This window comes from Mobula birostris, chromosome 12 (assembly GCF_030028105.1).
Source record: "Mobula birostris isolate sMobBir1 chromosome 12, sMobBir1.hap1, whole genome shotgun sequence".
Classification (NCBI taxonomy): domain Eukaryota; kingdom Metazoa; phylum Chordata; class Chondrichthyes; order Myliobatiformes; family Myliobatidae; genus Mobula; species Mobula birostris.
Window position 1 is genome coordinate 79203757 of NC_092381.1, and position 13026 is coordinate 79216782.

The 13026-nt window shown below is 40.9% G+C and overlaps 1 long non-coding RNA gene across 1 annotated transcript in view; it reads right to left on the reverse strand.

The window, feature by feature from the left end:
- Window positions 1-12210: 12210 nt before the first annotated feature.
- Window positions 12211-13026, reverse strand: part of LOC140206369 (uncharacterized) — a 32718-nt gene continuing 31902 nt past the window's right edge. Inside the window, exon 3 of the long non-coding RNA XR_011888130.1 lies at window positions 12211-12290. This is a non-coding gene — a long non-coding RNA (uncharacterized lncRNA). The remainder of the gene's footprint in view (window positions 12291-13026) is intronic.

A 13026-nucleotide genomic window follows, 5' to 3' on the forward strand; every position in this document is an offset into this window, starting at 1 on the left:
TTTGACAGGCAAGATTTTCCCTGAAGGAAACTATGCTGACTTTGTCCTATCTTGTCCTGTGTCACCAAGTACTCCATAATCTCATCGGTAACAATTGACTCTAACATCTTCCCAACCACTGAAGTCTGGCTAACTAGTCTATAATTTACATTCTGCTGCCTTTCTCCGTTCTTAAAGAGTGGAGTGACATTTGCAATTTCCCAGTCCTCTGGCATCATGCCTGAGTCCAATGACTTTTGAAAGAGCAGAAACCTGATTGGATGAGAACTAATTGATCAGGAGGGACAGACTAAAGGTGCATAAGTACCACCAAACAAGACATGCCAGGCATCACCCCTGGCGAAGATGGCAGAATTTATCCTCGAAACATCAGTTATAATCAATATCTGTACCTAGCAGGAAGCCCAAGAAGAATTTATTTGAGTAAGTTAATTACTTAATGAACCTGTAAGAAAGTGTGTAAAAATTTCTCATACATCAGATGAAGGCTATTTTTCTTTTATGCCTGTACCCCTTTTTTTAATGCACTGAACTCTGGGCATGTATGCCGCCAAGAGAATCAATTAGGATAAATTATAATCCATGAATGATGACAAGTAATTACAATAGATCTACAAAATATAGAGAACATAAATTACAGGTTCTTATATGTAAAGAAAATATTGTGAGGAATTCCAAAGTGTGACTCTTTGGATCCTGAGATGTAAGTGGGGTTTTCAGGGTTTAGATGTGAAGTGTGGAACAAAGTATCTTTTTCACCAATACAGAGATGTTAGAGATACTCAGGTCTGACATTGAACATTTTATACTCTTCTTCAAACAATAGTCACATATCTTTCTCTTCAAGAAATTAGTTTCATATCCAGCCAGGACTAAAGATATAAAAAGTTGCCTGGTACGAGTTTTGCTCTGGTGTGAGTGTTTGGACAATTTCTAACAATCATGTGATTGATAAATACACTACAAACTTCAATTAAGAAACAGATCCATGACGTCTCTTTCCCCACAAATCTCATAAGAGACCATCAGCAAGTTGTACTTCCATTCTGTGCCAGCTGGCTTATGAAACATGACTGATAATCTTTCCTTAATACCACTGGCTACTTTTCCAGTCGTGGGTCCATTTGTCCTGGTGCCAACTTCAAAGAACAAATAGATGGTTGGTTTCAGACATCTGGAGCGGTGATAGACATTACCCGGATACGTGCAGAGTGCAGGTATTACACCATGAGTAAGTAAGGACTAAAATCTATTTGAGTACTGCATTCTCATTAAAATATGATATGTACACAATTACTGTGTGCAGAGATATTGACACAGCAAATTGTCAAAACTGAAGACTGTCTAATTATAATTCACATATATCTGCAGTCTCCATTGACTACATACATTGCTTTCCAAGTGATCCTTGCCGAACAAACACATACAATACAATATCATACTCACAAGCAGTTTCATTGGCTATTGACTGCAACTTGTTTCAAAATGTTTCCTTAGCCTATTTGCTTTTCAACCTGATAGTTGAAATTATTATGACAGAATACTTTGGATGATGGAAATTCTTTGCAGAAAGAATTATTTCTATCACTTCATATGTAATAGAAATTAAATGGTCTCAGAATTTTATCTTCATTTTATTAACTTTTCATATTCTTATTGCTAGTTGTGTCATGGAACATTTTTGCCTATATTATAATTTCTTTTAGAATCTAATATTTTAAGATTAAGTTTAAAAAGCAATCGAGGCCTGTAGGGACTTGTCTGCTGAGTTAGAGATTGCAGAATGAATTGGAGACAGTTCCTTGGGGACTTTACACACCAGTTTTAAAATGCGACAGGGACCTGTCAGAACTTTTCTGCCAAGTGGGAGATCGTTTGGGTTATCAGTAACTCAGCAATGGCCAATAAAAAGAAGCGATGTGTAAGCAGAGCAGCCATTGTGCAAGTGTGCCAGTGTTAGAGTGATTAGTCTTTGGCTCAACAAGCTTAAGCTTAAGGTAGAGGCTAGAACATAAGCCTGAGAAGGTAGAGTGAACTTGAGAAGGTAGAGCCATAGGTATAACAAGTGCAGGTAGGATGTTAAGTAAGGCTCCTCTCCCTGATGACTACATGTGTAGGAAGTGTACCCATCTACAACTTCTCACCAACAAGATCAAGGTACCAGAGCTAGATTTGGATGTAAAGCTCAGAGATGAGACTTGGGAAGGATGAAAACCTCAAAGATAAGACTTTTACTGAGGTGGTCACATCCAGAGTGCAGGCTTCAGACAGTAGATGGGTGACCATTTGGAGAAACAAGGACAGTAAGCCCTGTGATCATTCCCCTCAGCAACAAGTATACCCCTTTGACAATAGACAATAGACAATAGACTATAGGTGCAGGAGTAGGCCATTCAGCCCTTCAAACCAGCACCACCATTCACTGTAATCATGGCTGATCATCCACAATCAGTACCCTTTTCCTGCCTTCTCCCCATATCCCTTCACTCCGCTATCATTAAGAGCTCTATCTAACTCTTTTTTGAAAGAATTCAGAGAATTGGCCTCCACTGCCTTCTGAGGCAGAGCATTCCACAGAACCACAACCCTCTGTGTGAAAAAGTTTTTCCTTAACTACGTTCTAAATTGTCTACTCCTTATTCTTAAACTGTGGCCTCTGGTTCTGGACTCTCCCGACACTGGGAACATGTTTCCTGCCTCTAGCTTGTCCAATCCCCTAATAATCTTATATGTTTCAATCAGATCCCCTGTCATCCTTCTAAATTCCAGTGTATACAACCCCAGTTGCTCCAATCTTTCAACATATGACAGTCCCGCCATCCCGGGAATTAACCTTGTGAACCTTATGCTGCACTCCCTCAATAGCTAGGGTGTCCTTCCTCAAATTTGGAGACCAAAACTGTACACAATATTCCAGGTGTGGTCTCACCAGGGCCCTGTACAACTGCAGAACCCCAGTTGTTCCTATACTCAATTCCCCTTGTTATGAAGGCCAGCATGCCCTTAGCTTTGTTCACTGCCTGCTGTACCTGCATGCTTACTTTCAGTGACTGATGAACAAGGACACCTAGATCTCGTTGTACTTTCCCTTTTCCTAACTTGACACCATTCAGATAGTAATCTGCCTTCCTGTTCTTGCCACCAAGGTGGATAACCTCACATTTATCCACATTAAACTGCATCTGCCATGCATCTGCTCATTCACCCAACCTGCCCAAGTCACCCTGCATTCTCATAACATCCTCCTCACATTTCACACTGCCACCCAGCTTTGAGTCATCTGCAAATTTGCTAATGTTACCTTTAATCCCTTCATCTAAATCATTAATATATATTGCAAATAGCTGCAGTCCCAGCACCGAGCCTTGTGGTACCCCACTAGTCACTGCCTGCCATTCTGAAAAGGACCCATTAATCCCTATTCTTTGTTTCCTGTCTGCCAACCAATTTTCTATCCATGTCTGTACCCTACCCCCAATACCATTTGCTCTATTTTGCACACTAACCTCCTATGTGGGACCTTATCAAAAGCTTTCTGGAAGTCCAGGTACACTACATCCACTGGCTTCCCCATGTCCTTTTTCATAGTCACATTCTCAAAAAATTCCAGAAGATTAGTCAAGTATGATTTCCCCTTCGTAAATCCATGCTGACTCGGACCTATCCTGCGACTGCTATCCAAATATGCCGCTATTTCATCTTTTATAATTGATTCCAGCATTTTCCCCACCACTGATGTCAGAATAACTGGTCTATAATTTGTAGAATTTGTAGATGTCTGTGAGATGGCTTTTTCGAACAGCTTATTGTTGAGCCCACTAGGGAATCGGCTGTACTGGATTGGGTAATGTGTAATGAACCGGAGGTGATTAGAGATATTGAGGTGAAGGAACCCTTAGGAGGCAGTGATCATAGCATGATTGAGTTCACTGTGAAATTTGAAAAAGAGAAGCCGAAATCTGATGTGTCGGTATTTCAGTGGAGTAAAGGAATTTACAGTGGTATGTGAGAAGAACTGGCCAAAGTTAACTGGAAAGGGACACTGGCGGGAAAGACGGCAGAGCAGCAGTGGCTGGAGTTTATGCGAGAAGTGAGGAAGGTGCAAGACAGGTATATTCCAAAAAAGAAGAAATTTTCAAATGGAAAAAGGATGCAACCATGGCTGACAAGAGAATTCAAAGCCAAAGTTAAAGTAAAGGAGAAGGCATACAAGGAAGCAAAAATTAGTGGGAAGACAGAGGATTGTGAAGTTTTTAAAAGCTTGCAAAAGGAAATTAAGAAGGTCATTAAGAGGGAAAAGATTAACTATGAAAGGAAGATAGCAGATAATATCAAAGAGGATATTAAAAGCTTTTTTCAAGTATATAAAGAGTAAAAGACACGTGAGAGTAGATGTAGGACCGATAGAAAATGATGCTGGAGAAATTGTAATGGAAGATAAAGAGATGGCAGAGGAACTGAACGAGTAGTTTGCGTCAGTCTTCACTGAGGAAGACATCAGCAGTATACCGAACACTCAAGGGTGGCAGGGAAGAGAAGTGTGCGCAGTCACAATTACGACAGAGAAAGTACTCAGGAAGCTGAATAGTCTAAAGGTAGATAAATCTCCCAGACCAGATGGAATGCACCCTCGTGTTCTGAAGGAAGTAGCTGTGGAGATTGCTGAAGCATTAGCAATGATCTTTCAAAAGTTGATAGGTTCTGACATGGTTCCAGAGAACTGGAAGATTGCAAATGTCACTCCGCTATTTAAGAAGGGGGCAAGGAAGCAAAAAGGAAATTATAGACCTGTTAGTTTGACATCGGTGGTTGGGAAGTTGTTGGAGTCGATTGTCAAGGATGAGGTTACAGAGTACCTGGAGGCATATGACAAGATAGGCAGAACTCAGCATGGATTCCTTAAAGGAAAATCTTGCCTGACAAACCTATTACAATTTTTTGAGGAAATTACAAGTAGGCTAGACAAGGGAGATGCAGTGGATGTTGTATATTTGGATTTTCAGAAGGCCTTTGACAAGGTGCCACACATAAGGCTACTTAACAAGATAAGAGCCCATGGAATTACGGGAAAGTTACATACGTGGATAGAGCGTTGGCTAATTGGCAGGACACAGAGAGTGGGAATAAAGGGACCCTATTCTGGTTGGCTGCCGATTACCACTGGTGTTTCACAGGGGTCCATGTTGGGGCCGCTTCTTTTTACATTGTACATCAACGATTTGGATTATGGAATAGATGGCTTTGTGGCTAAGTTTGCTGATGATACGAAGATAGGTGGAGGGGCCGGTAAGGCTGAGGAAACAGAGAGTCTGCAGAGAGACTCGGATAGATTGGGAGAATGGGCAAAGAAATGGCTCATGAAATACAATGTTGGAAAGTGTATGGTTATGCACTTTGGCAGAAGAAATAAACAGGTAGACTATTATTTAAATGGGGAGAGAATTCAAAGTTATGAGATGCAACGGGACTTGGGAGTCCTCGTACAGGATACCCTTAAGGTTAACCTCCAGGTTGAGTCGGTGGTTAAGAAGGCAAATGCAATGTTGGCATTCATTTCTAGAGGAATAGAGTATAGGAGCAGGGATGTGATGTTGAGGCTCTATAAGGCACAGGTGAGACCTCACTTGGAGTACTGTGGGCAGTTTTGGTCTCCTTATTTAAGAAAGGATGTGCTGACACTGGAGAGGGTACAGAGAAGATTCACTAGAATGATTCCGGGAATCAGAGGGTTAACATATAAGCAATGTTTGTCCGCTCTTGGGCTGTATTCCTTGGAGTTTAGAAGAATGAGGGGAGACCTCATAGAAACATTTTGAATGTTGAAAGGCATGGACAGAGTGGATGTGGCAAAGTTGTTTCCCATGATGGAGGAGTCTAGTACGAGAGGGCATGACTTAAGGATTGAAGGGCACCCATTCAGAACAGAGATGTGAAGAAATTTTTTTAGCCAGAGGGTGGTGAATCTATGGAATTTGTTGCCATGGGAGGCAGTGGAGGCCAAGTCATTGGGTGTATTTAAGGCAGAGATTGATAGGTATCTGAGTAGCTAGAGCATGAAGGGTTATGGTGAGAAGGCAGGGGAGTGGGACTAAATGGGAGATTGGATCAGCTCATGATAAAATGGCAGAGCAGACTCGATGGGCCGAATGGCTGACTTCTGCTCCTTTGTCTTATGGTCTTATGGTCTTATAATTGCCTGTTTTCTCTCTCTCTCCTTTCTTAAAAAGTGGGATAACATTAGCTACCCTCCAATCCGCAGGAACTGATCCTGAAGCTATAGAACATTGGAAAATGATTACCAATGCGTCCACAATTTCTAAAGCCACCTCCTTAAGTACCCTGGGATACAGACCATCAGACCCTGGGGATTTATCAACCTTCAGTCCCATCAGTTTACCCAACACCATTTTGTGCCTGATGCGAATTTCCATCAGTTCCTCTGTTACCCTAGGTCCTCTGGCCACTATTACATCTGGGAGATTGTTTGTGTTTTCCCTAGTGAAGACAGATCCAAAGTACCTGTTCAGCTCGTCTGCCATTTCCTTGTTCCCCATAATAATTTCACCCGTTTCTGTCTTCAAGGGCCCAACTTAGCTCTTAACTAATTTTTTCCTCTTCACATACCTAAAGAAGCTTTTACTATCCTCCTTTATATTCTTGGCTAGCTTACCTTCGTACCTCATCTTCCCCCCCCCCACCCCGCCCGTATTGCCTTTTTCGTTATCTTCTGTTGCTCCTTAAAGTCTCCCAATCCTCTGGCTTCCCGCTCATCCTTGCTATGTTATACCTCCTCTCTTTTATTCTTATACTGTCCTTGACTTCCCTTGTCATCCATGGTCGCCCCTTACTCCCTTAGAACCTTTCTTCTTCTTTGGAATGAACTGATCCTGCACCTTCTGTATTATTCCCAGAAATACCTGCCATTGTTATTCCACTGTCATCCCTGCTAGGGTCTCTTTCCAGTCAACTTTTGCTAGCTCCTCCCTCATATGTCCATAGTCCCCTTTGATCAACTGTAATACTGACACTGGTGGGGTGAGCGACCTATCAGTGCACAGCAGCAGCACTCAGGTCAGTGACATGGAGGCCAGCTCTTGAGGATCAGCAGAGAAGGGTCAAGTCAGGTAGAGTAAAAGTGATAGGAGACACAATAAGGGACAAACAGGAGAGTCTGTGGCTGCGCTGCAAAAAAGATGACAGAATGCTGTGTAACCTCCCAGGTGTTAGGATCAAGGATGTCCCAGAGCAGCTGTGCAATACTCTCAAGAAGGAGGGTGAGGAGCTAGGAGTGCACATTGGCAACAATGATATAAGTATCATATTAGATGTTGTAAAACAATGAATATATGTCAGGTCAAAAGACCACTTAACTTTTCTGAACTCATAACACGTGGAGACTGTATGTCTGCTAGTGAGCAATGCTCGTTGGTTAATAAACACTGTTAACGGCTGTACGTTTGTTGATGGGAGCTGGATTCTTTCTTCATCTCAGGGTTAGGGTTATGGGGAACATACCTTTGCTCATTGCGGCCATAAATTTCTACTTTAACTTCATCTGTCCGCAGGACTTGTTTCCAAAATGCATCAGGCTTGTTTAGATGTTCCTTTGCAAACATCTGACGCTGAATTTTGGCCGCAATGAGCAAAGGTACGTTTAGAGAAAAAAGAGCGCAGAATTTCATGAAAAGAACACCTCTCCAACTGTTAAGCATGGGGATGGATTGATCATGTCTTGGGCTTATATTGCAGCCAGTGGCACGGGGAACATTTCACTGGTAGAGGGAAGAATGAATTCAATTAAACACCAGCAAATTCTGGAAGCAAACATCACACCATCTGTAAAAAAGCTGACAATGAAAAGAGGATGGCTTCTACAACAGGATAATGATCCTAAACACACCTCAAAATCCACAATGGACTACCTCAAGAGGCGCAAGCTGAAGGTTTATCCATGGCCCTCATAGTCCCCTTACCTAAACATCATCGAGAATCTGTGGATAGACCTCAAAAGAGCAGTGCATGCAAGATGGCCCAAGAATTTCACAGAACTAGAAGCCTTTTGCAAGGAAGAATGGATGAAAATCCCCCAAACAAGAATTGAAAGACTCTTAGCTGGCTACAAAAAGTGTTTACAAGCTGTGATATTTGCCAAAGGGAGTGTTACTAAGTACTGACCATTCAGGGTGCCCAAACTTTTGCTTCGGGCCCTTTTCCTTTTTGTTATTTTGAAACTGTAAAAGATGAAAATAAAAAAGTCATCTTGCTTAAACTATTAAAGAAATGTGTCATCTTTAACTTTATGCCTTTTGGAAATCAGTTCTTCTTTTACTGCTTAGCTATTCACAGTAACAGAAATTTTGACCAGGGGTGCCCGAACTTTTGTATGCCACTGTATTTGTCTGTGGCAGCAGAGGAACAAATTGCAGCGTGATGTGAAAAATATATTTTAATTAAAATGATAACAGATCAAAACATGAACCTTCACTCTTGTGATGTGAGAGAGGAAGTTGGATTCATGATTCTGAATAAACTCATGCAGAAAATTCTCATCTTCGGTCTTTAATCTCACACCTGGATATTACTTTCTTCAGTGCCCTTGAAATACAGAGAAATCAGATTTTGTAATTATGTCCAATGTAGGCCAACTAGGTGCCTAAGTGTTTTAATTACCTTTTAAGCAGAGACAAATTGTATTTTGAACATCACTTGAGATTTTGCCTTTTCTTACATTTCCCACAGTTAATTTACACTTCATCATTTCTGAGCTGTGAAACCAGAGCTGATACCAATAATACTCCCACTGGCTGTCTTTATCCCTCTAACCTTTCTTTTAAACAGAGTAAAATTTATTTTCTGGTAGCTTATTCAGTGCAATAATATTTGTCAGATTACACTCTGGAAAATCCAGCTGACATTTATGCTGTGCTATTTCATGATGAAGAGCCATTTGTAAAAAAGGCAAATAATTAGCATCATGAAAAATTTGCACAAAATGGAACAGCTTTCTCACATGTTCATACATTTAGTAAAAGAAAGTAAACTCAAGGATATAAAGAAAATGAGAATCTATTATCAATTGCCTGTGTCCCTTTCACCCAATATTTATTTACTAATGAAGAAAATAGAACTAGAATGTATATTAAGGTCCTTCTATTAAACTGGTCTTTGGTATCTGCAAGATTTACTGAAATGCATAAGAATTTCCTTTGGATATGGTACTGAATGAACGAGTAGACCAGATCCTGTAGTTCATATTGGTCTCCTTCAGTTTCCTCTGTTTTCTTTCTTGTTGTTGATTAGCAGGTTGGGGGTTGGGGTTTGATGTTGCTGTTTTCCAGATAAACGATACGTAAGCTTTTGTGCGAGGAAGGGGCTGGGGATTTGAAGGTTGGTGTTCTTGTTGGTGTTTTTCTCCGTGTGGGTGATTTGTTGTTTTTGTGTGTGCAAAACAGGAGGTTGGGGGTTTGATGTTATTGTTGCTTTTTTTCCGTATGGGTGACATGTTAGTTTTTTTTGTGAAGGAGAGGGTTGAGGGTTTGGGGTTTGTGAGTTTTTGTTTCATTTTCTTTTATATGTGTGCGTGGGAGGGATAGTTTGATGTCTTTTCTTTCAATAACGTCCATGGTTTTTCTGTTTTGTGGCTATCTGCAGAAGACAAATCTCAGAGTTGTATTCTGCATACATACTTTGATTAAAAAATGAACCTTTGAACCATTGCACGAGGAAATCTGCAGGTGCTGGAATTTCAAGCAACACATACAAAATGCTGGTGAACGCAGCAGGCCAGGCAGTGTCTATAGGAAGAGGTACAGTCGACGTTTCGCGCCGAGACCATTCGTCAGGACTAACTGAAAGAAAAGATAGTAAGAGATTTGAAAGTGGGAGGAGGATGGGGAGATTCGAAATGATAGGAAGAGACAGGAGGGGGAGGGATGGTGCTAAGAGCTGGAAAGTTGATTGGCAAAAGGGATATGAGAGGATCATGGGACGGGAGGCCTAGGGAGAAAGAAAGGGGGAGGGGGAAGCCCAGAGGATGGGCAAGGAGTACAGTGAGAGGGACAGAGAGAGAAAAAGGAGAGAAAAAAAATTAATAATAAATAAATAAATAAATAATGGGTTGGGTACAAAGGGGAGGTCTTTTACTAGCTCTTCCTTCAGTTAGTCCTGACGAAGGGTCTCGGCCCGAAACGTCGACTGTACCTCTGCCTATAGATGCTGCCTGGCCTGCTTTGAACCATTTGTTAGGGAGTAATTTGCAGAGGCTGGCATCTCTATGTTCCTCTGATGTGAAATTGACTAACTGGATTCTTTATTGCACTTCATTTGTTCAGTTAAATACTCTGCACCTCCATTACCATATGAAAAAAAAACAACGTTTATGCCTGTGACCTAGGTACAGTTGAATGATCGGCCTAAGTTCAGAGAAAGGGCTGTAAGGTGAAAACAGTAATGGCCTCTCTTTCCACAGATGGTGCCTGACCTGTTGAATTTTCCCAGCAATTTATATTTTTATTTCAGAGTTCTAGCGTCTGCAGTGTGTTTTTGATTTTCATTTATGATAGATTAGATAGATCAGAAACATGTAACACTTTACAGTGTTGTGATTGATTATAAATGACATTCCACATCTTTGATAGATTGTTTAATGGTACATTGATCACATGAAACTCAAGCACGGTAACGGGCAGGGTTAATCAGACCTAACTATTCCTGCTGATATGGAAATAAACGAACAAGCACAACAAAGAGGTTTATACCTGATTTATTATCATAAAATAGAAAGCACAAATAAACGACACAAAGTACTACATAGCAAGTCGTAAAGATTTCTGCAAGTCACAAAGATTTCTGGGCTCACCACTTGATTGTTTCTGTCTGTCAGCAGAACAGCGAATTTGGACTCGTGAAACCCACCCCTAAATTCTAGGCATGGATCACATCCAAGTCCCGGTTGAAGTCCAAAGAAAACTTTAAAAGCAGCCCCATAAATCCAAAAGCTTTATAGGCACAGAATAACCATAAGATAGACAAACTCTTAGATCTCGTCCATCAACACAGTCTGGTTTCTTTCATTTGAACAACACATGCCCATTAACACAGTCTCATAAATCAGTTTGGACATTTTAAGGATCACTCTTTGCTATCTCATTCCTTAATTTCCCAGTGTCCAGATACATAACATTCCTTGGGCTTACAAAGTACATTAATGTTTACACATAAGCAATAAACCTGAGTTAAGAAAGAATCTAGCTATCAATCCCACTTGACAGACGTTCCATAGACCCCACATGCTAAGATTTCTGCAAGAGTTAAGTCTATCGTTCGGCCTGACAGAAATTACTCTACAAATTCCATATGCTACAAGCACGTCACAGAAGTCTTAGGGTTTGTCACTTCTACAGTACTCTTCCAGATCGCTTGCAATTTAAAATAAGGTTGACCAAAATAATTATAACTTTGTCCACTAAACTGAAAGTCTGATTGTGAGGAAACATGTTAAAATAAAATGCACTATCCAAAAATAGGAGATAGAAGATATCCAATTAAAGACCAAATCACTTAAAGTGAGAAAAGTGGAAGCTGGAATAGTGGATAGTCTAGGTGCCATTACTTTCAAAAGTATAATATGCCCTTAATTAGAATGATTCTCATTCTCAACATCACTTGGATACCAGACCTTTTTAAAATGTTTTCTGCAGTTAAGACTTACTGATGCTAGAAAAACAGCTTCTAACATCTCGTTTCATCAATTCTTCTCACCCCATTGGCCTAGACCTTTGCCACAGTGTTTGCTAATCTACCTAAACATCCCTGCATTGGATCAGTGCCAGCCGAGGTTCACTGAATCGCATTCATGCTTCTACTTTTATGTCTGGCTCCAAACATTTAAGCAAGAAATTTAGGTTGCTAATTCAGTATAGTGCTGAGGGAGAGCTGTTCCTAGTTACAGTATCAAGGTGCAGCCACCAGTACCTTCTCAGGTAGATGTACAGCCTGTGGTCACTATATTAGGTACACCGGCTCGCTGATGCAAATAACCATTCAGCCAATCATGAGGCAGCAACTCAATGCATAAAAGCATGCAGCATGGCCAAGAGGTTCAGTTGTTGTTCAGACCAAACGTCAGAATAAGGAAGAGGACTTTGACCGTGGAATGATTGTTGGTGCCAGGTGGGGTGGTTTGAGTATCTCAAAAACTGCTGACCTCCTGGCACTTTCACACTCAAGTGTCTCTAGAGTTTACAGCAGGATGATGCGAGAAACAAAAGACCATCCAGTGAGGAGCAGATCTGTGGACAAACATGCTTTGTTAATAAGAGAGGTCAAAAGAAAATGGCCAGACTAGTTTAAACTGACAGGAAGGCGACAGTAACTCAAATAATTATGCGTTACAACAGTGGTGTGCAGAAGAGCATCACTGAACGCACAAAATGCCAAATCTTGTGGTGAATGGGCTACAGCCTCAGAAGACCATGCACAGGGACATAGATGCCTCTTTATTAGGTATAGAAGGTACCTAATAAATTGTCTACTTAGTTTATATGGCGATACCACTATTCACAGAAAAGGATCCTTGTCACTATTTATTATTCAATTAACTCTGGAACAGATTATGTGGTCATTTATTTCATTGTGCCTGCTATCTACAAGTTGTCTGCCCTGCATCATAAATTACAGCGCATTTCAAAAGAACTTTATGTCAGTCAGGCTTATTAGGATACCTTGATACTGTGGAAGACTTCTTTACAAATACAAATGCCACTCTAATTTGTGTGCTGCACAACTTTGTTTGTCAAATCTACAAATGTTAACACGACCTAAGAAAACATTGAGAGATGTAATGCATAAAAAAAGTGATTCAACCATGGCTAAGCTGCAGAAGATCGTGAACACGGCGCAGCACATCACACAAACCAATCTTCCGTCCGTGGACTCACTTTACACCGCACGCTGTCGGAGCAGTGCTGCCAGGATAATCAAGGCCATGACCCAGCCAGCCAACAGACTTTTCGTCCCTCTTCCCTC